The 10920-nt window shown below is 39.6% G+C and overlaps 1 pseudogene; it reads right to left on the reverse strand.

Annotated features, from left to right (window-relative positions):
• Positions 1-5802: 5802 nt before the first annotated feature.
• Positions 5803-5890, reverse strand: LOC117285552 (annotated as a pseudogene).
• Between the last annotated feature and the right edge of the window lie 5030 nt (positions 5891-10920).

Here is a 10920-nt window from a genome sequence, read left to right on the forward strand (position 1 = left end):
AGACTTCGAGTCACAGGTTACGAAAGCTGGATGGAAGGATGGAGCTAAACCAAGACAAAGAGGTGCTGGCACTGAGCCTGGGACCTGGTGTCCCTGAAATACTCTGTGCTCAAGCTGAAGGCCCCAGACTCTGAAGAACTGGGCGAGGAAGATAGAGTCCTAACGGTAGCCAGGTGCACCACCACAAGTCACCAGTTCATTAACCTGCAGAACCACGGGCTCTCTTCCAACTGTGAAGAGAGAAATGCGTATTGCCAAGAGATATTTAAAAACTCCAATGTTGTTTAGCCGGTGTAATTTCTAATTGAAAGAAAAAGTTATATTTTAGCTCAAAGAGCACCAGCTCATTATACAGATCGCCTTTTAAAGACCTAATTTACAAAGGACGAGTCAGGACCTGTGTGGTTGAAGCTATTTTTCACTTTGACCCATGTTCTTTTGTGAAGACCAAGATCAGATTTTAAACATTAATTAAGTGTTCATATCTAGCCTGCAAATGTGACTCTAAATCCTACCAACTAAGCTTAGAGAATGTGTACACACTCAGGGTTAGATTACTGCCCCGTCAAATTCCAGGATATTTAGGGACTCAGATAATTAACTGTTGGATATTTTAGCTTTGGCAAAAATGCACAAAAATGTTTTTTTGCAGAAGCCTTTAAATTAATTTTTGACAATTAAAATTCACTTCACTACACTCAAACCAGAATCATTTTAGATGCTTCTTACACTAATTGTAGAAATGTTCAATATTTTCTGCTCACAATGCAGCAATATTTATGTGGTGTGTATTTCAAGAAAGAAATAATTCTTTTTTACTCAAAGTTCCCTTTCCTTTTTCTCTCTCAACTTAATTTTAGTTTTACAACTGTTTCCTACTAACTGATTTTATTACATTTTTTCTGGGTTTCACAATGTAGGCTCAGAGCAGGTGAACATTGCTTTAATCTGTGTGGGGCTGTGGACACCGAGGCCTTGGTGACTTCTCCTGGGGATGTGGATGGGATGGAAGGCTGCCTGCCCCCCCATTGTTTGCATGCAGGGATGCAGAAGCCCACATATACCTCTGGGGAAGAGCATCGGCCAGGGAATAAAAGAAGAAAAGTATATATCTGAGTAAAGGTCTTTGTGTTCCCTGTTAATCACCTACCGTTCTTTGTTCCTTAAGTCACCTTTGCTACGTTGCCTTGCTCCAATAATCAAAACCCTGTGCTCTTTTGTTCACTAGAGACAGAGTCCCCTGGTCCTCCTCTTCCAAACTGTCTTTGCATCTTTTGTCTTTAATGCTCGTTCTCCCCCGGGACAGGAATAAACCCATAGGCTGGTCCCTACACATTTCTAAACTGTTTCTAAACATTAAACATATTTTAGATTATGAATTCTAGAAATAAAAAAATGTGTTAAAGATCAAGGGTTTTGTTGTTGTTGTTGTTGTTGTTTCTTGGATTGAGCTGGAATAATGCCAGTGAGCATGAAAATAATAGACAGCAAATGCATGAACTCATAGCTGCTTTCAGTCTATGCTGACCATTTAGCATTACTGAGCACTTACTAAGTTGGGTCAAGCAGGATGAATGAACAAAACAACTTCGCCCCTTCAGACTGATGTTTATTTTGTCTTTAAGGATAAGTTCCTACATATTTATAACTTCAGGTGTTTTTATCTTCATGTAGTTGGTAAAGTGAAGACTGCATGGATTCCTCATAAACGTCTCATTAGCAAAGCTTGTGCATCCTCAGCTTCTCCTAGAAGGGGTCATCTTACCCAGGGAGTGGGCCAGAGAGAATCCTGTGGGATCAGAGCCTCTCCCAGCACAGCAGCTCCCAGGGACATGAACCGCACCACCCTCAGCATTGCCCTAATCTCTTCTAAGGTCTACGGCAATGATGGTGTCACCTTGGTTTATGACAAGATCCTGAGCAGCGTCCTTTAGTGGTAACACCTATACTTCAGAATCATATAACAGCCATTGTGAGAAGTACACATTGGCTTATGGAATGTTTCACAGAAAGAGAATAAAAATATTATGAACAAATAAAGAAAGTCTGAGTACTGCCTTCCTGTCAGCAGATTAGTCTGCTGTTAGTTTTAAAATAACCAAGATGAAATGAAGGAAGGAAGGAGAGAGAAAAGGGAGAAAAATACATAAGGAAAAGACATGAATTCGCACAGTGATACATATTCAAGGTGTAAATACTGTTTTTCTGTGTGCCCTGGACGTGTTTAGTTATAGAGCTGGCTGCTGTTAATCACCATACCACTCTGAAGCTGTTTTCCCAAACTGCAGCTTAGCACAGGTGTCCTCGTGGAAAAAGACTCAAGACTCAAGATGTACTAATTGATGGTCTGGAAAAAGGCCATTTACCTACTGAATTTCAAGTGGGCAGTGCAATATTAACAGGTGCCCATCATTCTTTTATTCTGGGCCCTATCAAATCCTTTTCTTCTATTGCTTAAGGGAACTTGCCACACCCATCTCCTCTGTGAAGGCTCATTTAAAAGGGAGGGCAGGGGTAAGGGGAAAAAATGAGAATCAAGACTTGTCATATGGAGGTACAAGATCCTAACAATGAATGTAACTGTACTGTATCCCTAACATGTACTAATAAACTCAATTAAAGCTGAAAAAAAAAAAAGAAGTAAAAGCCGATACAAAAATCAGACAGAAGCATTGGAAGGGGAAAATATACATGTAAAAATTCTAAAAAATACTAATAAGTCAATTACAGTAGCACACAAAACAATTATATACTGTGGTCAGGTGGCATTTATGCCAGAAATAGAAGGTAGGCACTACATCAAAATTAATTAATGTTCTATATTACCATTGGTGAACCTTTTAAAGACTGAGTGTCCCAGGTGATACCCCAAACCCACTAATTTATTACAAAGTGCCAACACTGCAATTAAACTAGAATACTGAGGTTTTGGTATAGAAAAAACAACTTGTACACTTGGCTCACATGCTGACAGAGAGGGCCCAGCACAACCACTGTTGCACAAGTGCCATTGGCTCGCCACCACTGTGCTATATAGACAGATATAAGAACAAGTGAAAGAGGTATTGATTGTTACAAGAAAGTTATTTGACCAAACCCAGTGTTTCTTTACAATAAAACACTAAGGAAGAAAAATCCCCAGTGCTATATAAAGTATCTATTTAAAATCCAGAGGTAATGTCAGGTTGCATGGTGAAAGAAGGGGTGCTTCCCCCCTCACATTAGGAATAAGATAAATGTCCATACACATTACTTCTACCCAGAACTGTATTGCAAGTTCTAGCCAGAAACTGGGTAAGTAAATTGATACAAGGTATTTAGGTATAAAGGAAGTGAAATTCTCTCTGTAGCCACTAAGGGACTATTGGACTTAATAAAGTAGAAGGGTATGATTTCAGAATGTGAGATCAATTTTAAAACTCAGGTGAATATCAAGACATTTGCAGCAAAGAGCAAATTAAAATTAAGGAAGTTTCATTTATGTCATCTTCAAAAGCAACAAAATTCTGAGAAGTAAATGTATCAAACAATTACAAGACTTACACTCATAAAAACTTAAAAACAGTGTTGAAAGAAAATCTAAATAAGTGGAAAATCATCCCATGCTCATGGGTCATATAAAGTATAAAGATATACTCCCCAGATTGATCCACAGAAACTTACAATCCTCCTAACAGTTTCAACTCTCATTTTTTCAACAAGCTGATCATAAAATTCTTAAAGGATTCAAATAAACAACCATCTTGAAAAAGAAGAACAAAGTTGGAAGACTCAAGATTCGCAATTTGAACATTTACTAGAAAGTGTAGTAATCAAAACAGATGGGGATAGTGTACAGGTAGACATATAGGTCAGTGGATAACCTGAGATTCCAGAAGTGAACGTGAATAGTCAACTGATCTTCAAAAATGGGTACAAGATAATTTGGTGGGGGAAATAATACTTTTATCAAACAGTGTTGGGATAACTGAATATTCACATGTGAAGGGATGAGATTGGATTCATACCATCTTCACCTATTCAAAAATTAGCTCAAAATATGGCATCCATATGAATAGAAGAACTAAAACCCTAGAGTGGTTCTGGGATAACTAGACACCGGACACAGAGGCTGGTGGGGAAGAGGTGTCATCTCAACACCTGTAGGTGACTTCAGAAGGGTTCCATTTGGAGGATTCACCTGTACAGCACAAAACAAGGAAAAAAGGAGAGAGGGGAGATGGGTGGAGGACTGAAACCAAAGATGCTGATGGCTCCAGGACTCCAGGTAGGCACTGTGTTTGTTCATTTGGTTTCAGTTGATGGGGAAATTACCCATAACGTTTCATAAAAATATGTATTTTACCCTTGCCCTTCACTGCTACATTATAATTTTTAGTGCAGATATTTGTTTATGTAGCACTAAAAAAAAATGTAAAGTAACTGCAGTCAGATTTGGAGAACCAGACACATAATGACAACAACAACAACAAAATGGAATTATTAAGAGTGAGCAAATAAGAGAAGGAACTAGTTTTCCTTTTTAAACGTGAAAAGCACTAACAGTTGAGCAGTACTAGTTGCTTTATATTTTTACTTCTAAACTGTCAGCTTTGAATTCTGCTTTTGTTTTGCAGAGAGGGGTTGAGTGTCAGGTTGAGGTGGGGAAGGACTTCCACTAGTCATGCAAAGTCCATTATTTAGCACCCTCAGAGGTTGCCTTCCCTGGTCCTGCTAAAGAAATGGTGTATCTATGGGGCTCTGCTTCTAATTCTCATAGTTTTTGGTAGAGTCCTCATCCAGAAATGGTCACAAGCTGACCAGTAGACTGCAAGGTGGCTTCCCTAGAACCCTCTGTATACAATGGACAGCAGTAGTCAGGTGGACAATGAAGAGTCTCTTTTAGGAAATGAAGAAAAGGTTCTCTTTTAAGAATTAAGAAAAGAGGAAATTAAGAATCAGGAGTGTAAACATTGTCCGTGGAGCAGAAACTTGTTTCTCTAGGTTACATCCTAGAACTCTGTATAACCAAAGTATCACTTCTTGACAACAAACAAAAAAATATAAAATAAAGGTTCCAGTAAGGATCTGATTTACGCAACACGTGGAAGCTGACTTATTTGCTGTTTCCACAACAGATTAAGCCACAGAGTGAGAAGCTATACTTTCTGGTTGAAATGTTAGAATGCAATACCTAAACTCTAGGTGAGCAAATAGAGATTTTAAGGGGCTGTAACTGTATCAGGCAGTGACAGAACAGCTAATCTTTCTCTGCATTCTTATTCCATCGTTCAGATTGAGTGAAAGAGTCGGAGGACAAGGAAGGAAGTCAAAGAGAAAGAAAAGATGACTTCTCCAGCTGTATAAAGTCGCCAATTTGTTGAAACTGGGACAGATGAGCATTTCCCAACTCACACAGGTTCTCACACAGGTTGCATTTTCTCCTCTTATGCTTAACCTGAAGAGTTGGAAGAGTCACTTTTGAAGGAAGTACACCCGCGTTTCCACGAACTGTGTCTTTTCTAAAACCAGTGACTTGAAACTGCCCTCAGTGGTGACTGAGGGTTCTGGAGCTGGCCCATCTTCTCTGTAACCATGTTGAAGGCCAATTGTGTGCTCCAGACCAGGCACTCCTCTGAGGCCGGGGGTTCTCATCTCCTGTTCTTCATGATGGCCATGTCAGCCCCTGTGCATGTTCTCCATCGTCTCCATGAGACATGGAGACCTGGGCTTCCTCTCCCTCCCAGACTACTCGGGTCATGAAACTTCTGATTTCAATGCCAGTACAAACCATATTGAAAAAAGGCACAATTCATGACTTTGATTTGGTTACTGAGTACTTCAGTTTTAAGTATAAATTATTGTACTTGTGATTCTACACTTGATCTTAGCCAAAAGGCCGAGAAGCGATTGTACTTGTGATTCTAGCTTCACTATTTGTACATTTGTCCTTTGACCAAAAAATCATATTCAACTTAAGTTTATATGAATTCAAAAAAGGTAAGATTGAAGGTCTCACAAGGTCATAATTACAGTTTGCTTCTTTATAATTGTATTTTAATTTATGAGTGAATGGATGGCTCCTAAGCAGAAAATCAGCCTACCACCCAAATCCAATCACTGGTAGCATTTTCTCTCCTGGATTTTATTTCTAAAACTGTGATCACATCTCATAATAGACATAAGAAGCACAGTTACATTCAATCTCACACTGGGGTCTTACCACATTGACTTTTTCAGTTACAAAAGTACAGTGGGATAAAACCCCTCTGAAATCATGCCCAGGACTTCTATGGGGAGAAATAATTGACAACCATCATAATAGCAACCATCATGAAGTGTGTTGAACCATAGCAAGTAAATGTAATGAGATGGAGAATAGTTTAATTAGAAGTCTTTATCACCAGCAGACCCATTAGTCCTGCTAGAATAATGTTTCCCAGTTTATCTTCAAATTAGAAGATAAATGGTTCTTCTCATAAGTGAATTATCCTGGGTAACCATGAGAGTCCTAACTCTGTTTCTAAATTAGCCACTACGACAACATGCTCCTGCAATACAAATGCTTTGTAAATGTATCAGGGGGAACAGCCACTTAAGGGTTCTTGCACAGATGTCAAGATTATGGTTCACAGGGCCAAAAGACTCAAGGCACTAGAGGTGTGCAGTGTTGGAGTGAATAGCACTGAAATCTCTCCGAAATGTGGCATTATCATCCAAACAGAACCAGGGAGGTGCTGCTCTGTTTGGATAAGCTAGTGAAGTTGGAAAAAGGAAATTATTGTGCTTTGATTCCTGAAAATATCTTCAAACCTACATTAGTTATGTCAAAATTTGCATCAGGATTTATAGGAAAAACTGAAACCAAGGGCTTCCATGCAGTTTTTTTTTGTTTGTTTGTTTGTTTGTCTACCTGGGGAAAACTTCAGTCAATGGTGATCGTGTAAAACAGGAGAGAGGATACCACAAATCTGCAGATGTAAACAAGGACAGGCAAAAGAAGAAAGCCAACCAAATGTGGTGGAATTCGACTGCATCGCACCCAGAATAAATGGGGATGATGTTGCCCTTACAGAGAATGTCCTCACATTATTTTGTGGATTAGAGAGTAGGAGTATAGGCTGCTGGATCAAACATAAAATATGCTTAAATACAAAATGTAGTATAAAATTCAAGAGTGAGTTTTTCTGATGTAATCAAACATCATAAACATTTAGTACAAATTAAGTGTTATGGCATATTTTAGATTTCTATTAGTATTTTTTCTCTTATGTCTGACAAAAATAATATAAAGCTAATTTTACTCCTTGAATTCGGGTTGATCAGGCATGTCAGAGAAAATGGAAGAAGGCTAGATTTTATTTTAAATTTGGCATTATGATGATATAAAGCCAGGAAAGTTGTAACAGATCATTTAGATTTGACATCATTGGTGGTACTGGAAATATTTAACTCAACATATGTGAAATCGTAAGCTAAAATTAAAATTCATGAAATTCACTCTCCATTTTCACTTTTGTTCTTATGTATAACTTCTGATACATATTAAACCACTTAAGCTTGGATGTATAAATTCCAATAAGAAGACATCATTCAACTGCTGCAAAACATTTCTCAAGAAATAATTTTCAAATGCTTGCTCCTAAGATGGATATCGTTTCAAATTGCTTATGGAAGATGAGGAAAATAACGGTTCATGTGATATAAATCCGTTGCCTGACTTTCATTGTCTGAAAGTTCCCATCAAGTACACAGTATCGTGATTCTCTCTCAAGTCTTACGCCCCTAAGCCAGAGAGAATGTCCAGCCAATTAACATCTTCACTCTCTCCATCATTGGGCGTGGAGCTAAATGACTTGAAAGCAAGCAGTTGAAGAAATTTCACAAGTAGACAAAGTCTGAAACAACTTCATTTTAGCTAACTGTTAAAATACAAATAATTGTCTGCCTTACAGCCAACTGTCTAGGGTACACTTTTTTTTTCTCTCCAAACTTATTTTCAAAGTCATACCAATTTTCTGATTTTAGTAATGATTAGCAACAAGTAACCAAGCCAACTGCATTTAAAATATGTTTTGGAAGGGAGAAAAGAAAGTTAGGGAATGGTCACTGATTCCATGGTGCTCATAGGAAAACCACAGGAAAGACACAGGGTAAGACTGGGCATGGTTACTCTGAGTCATTTCTTCTTCTTACCCCTGAGGTTGTGTCTTAGTCACTTTCCAGTCACTAGGACAAAATACCAGACACTAGCAATGTCAAGGAGGCGAGGAATATTTGGGCTCACAGCTTAAAGTTACAGCCTGTGATTCGCAGGCTCCAACACAGAAATGCCCTGGCAAAAGGGCCTGTGTGGAGGAAAACTGCTCACATCATGGGGGTCAAGAAGCAGAGAGAGAAGGGCGGAGCTGTGGAGGGAGGTCTACTCCCAGTGACTGCTCTCCCCAGGACAGCCTCCATCTGCTATGGACAATCAGCTATAAGTCCCCATGGTCCGATCCTGTACCAAAGTTCCTCCCTATCAGCCCACGAGGCTCTTGTGGGACATCTAGATATAAACCATAAGAGACTGCAAGTCTCCCAACACTCATGGCCCTCAAAAACTCAGCTATCTATGGCCTCTTCTCTCTCACGCCTTCATTCTTCCTTCTCAGCAAGATGATGTCCATCTGCAGCTGTAAACTATAGAAGCCATGTGCCTAGGCCATAACCTCTACTGCAAATAATTCAGATAGCACATTCCCCAAAGCCAAGTGCTTAACACACCTCTCCTCTTAAAAAGCACGAAACATGATGTCCTTAGAAACCCTTCTACCACTGCATTTCTTATCTGTCTGATGGTAGGCTTTTCTCATCAGAGATTTACGTGGCACTCTGCCAAGTACATGCACCCCTACTCTTACCTCACAGTCTCTCTGACTTCCTTGGGGGTCTTCCTTCTGTGGATGGACTCAGACTCTTAGCTGAATCCTCCCTTTTCCCCTGACCTCTCTATCCAGCTTGAGGACTACACCTTAAAAGACCAAGGAAGGAATTGGCAGTAACAGGCTCTTCTCCTCCCAGGACTGGGGAGGGGATGATGTTGGGCAGAAGGGATGGGGCAAGGGGTGCATGAGCTAAAACATCTACAGTTATGTGCCCCTGCATCGGGTGCACTAGGTGTGCTCCCTCCCCTCCACCCTCCTCCCTCCTGTTCCACTCCCAGCTCAGCCTCAGACCCCAGCCCCTAAGCAAATTTACTCAGGCAGGTCTCAGTGTCCTGACAACTTTCCCGTCCTCAACTCACCTTCACTCCAGTGATGCCACAGAACATAGCTTTCCACCCGGACCACAGCTTCCAGATTTAGTGGATCCGTTTCCCTTCTCATCATGCACAATTTTCATTTGTAGAACATGCCACTGCAATTTTGATGGCATTCCACTGTATCTGTATATGGCTTCAGGTAGCATGGACAATTTAGTAATAATAACTTTTTTCAATATGGGATGCTTGTTCATTTATTTATGTCTTTTTAAAAATCTTTCATTAAAGTTTTATAGTTTTCATTTACCAATATTTCTCTTTCTTGTTCCAATTTATTCTCGAGCGTCTCATTCCTTTTGCTACCATCATAAATGGAGTTTCTTCCTTGATTCCTTTTTTTACATAGATTGTAATTGGTGTAAAGAATGCAACTAATTATTGTGTGTTGATTTTTCTAGCTTGAAACTACACTGAATTCATTTGTTGGTTCTAAATTTTGAAATCTTCACAGTTTTAGTGATATCTACAAATAGAAATAAATTTATTTCTTCTCTTATAATTCAGAATGCCTTTTATTTCCTTGTCTTGATAGTTTGATGCAGGAAACTGCAATGTTGATTATGCCCCAAGCAGGCTGTACCCAGTGCAGGCTATGAAGAGTGAGCCCCACAGCTGTCTGTTCATAGACGTGAGTCTGGCCAAGCCTAAGTGTGAGGTCAGAGGAATTCACACCCAAATTCTGTTCCCACAACTAAAACCTTCCGACTAGAAGGACAGTGTTCTAAGTACAATCGTATATTATGTATATTCTGTTCCTAATTCGAGAATGCTTTGCCTTGTCTTTTACAAGGCTTGTTTACATTAATTTCCATAGAAACCACACACTTGAGCATCCCCACACACAGTCCCACCCTAGCACATAGCTGCCCTTTACCCCAATTGATTACCAATAAAATTCAGTGGCTTGTCCTCTCCAGTGTCTTTGTTGGATGCACCACCATTGGTCATGCTGGCTGAGATCCCACATTCTGCCTCTCTTAGTTCTGTCTTTATTTTTTTTCCCCTCAGACCTGTGTCATACTCTCAGTAGGAAACTGGAGCCTACTACTAAGGTTTCCAGTAATGCTTTAGGGGTCCCCAGTAGTGCTTTCAGTATTTGTTGAATAGAAGTGTGAGGAGAAGCATTCTGGAAAAAAAGAGTGATGAGAAGATTAGAGCTTTATGGGACACATCCTGCTGTTAGTTGCCAACTTCTTAGGTCAAGTTTTCCTCTGCTGTTATTATTTTCTTGAGAATTTTGATTATGAAGAGATGTTGGACTTCATCAAATGTCATTCTGGCATCTGGTGAGATGATCATGTGACTTTCATCATTCATTCCATGAGTGAGATGTGTCACACTGATTGATTTGCATTTGCTAAATCAACGTTGCATGCCACAGGTAAGTCGCGTCATGTTGTGGGTAAGCTGTTGGGTCTGCTAGTATAGTATCTTACTAAGGGTGTTTGTGTCTGTGTTCACGAGGCATATTGGCCTATAGATTTATTTTTGTAATGTAATTTTCTGGCTTTGACACGAGGGTGGTACTGGCCCCCAATTAAAGTAGAAAGTATTTCCTTCACTTCTGTCTTTTGGTGCAGTATGAGAAGGAATGATATTAGTTTTTAAAATTGTGATACAATACAGCCAAGAAGCCC

This window comes from Fukomys damarensis, unplaced genomic scaffold, assembly GCF_012274545.1.
Source record: "Fukomys damarensis isolate Sample0158 unplaced genomic scaffold, DMR_v1.0_HiC HiC_scaffold_1, whole genome shotgun sequence".
In the NCBI taxonomy this organism is placed as follows: Eukaryota; Metazoa; Chordata; class Mammalia; order Rodentia; family Bathyergidae; genus Fukomys; species Fukomys damarensis.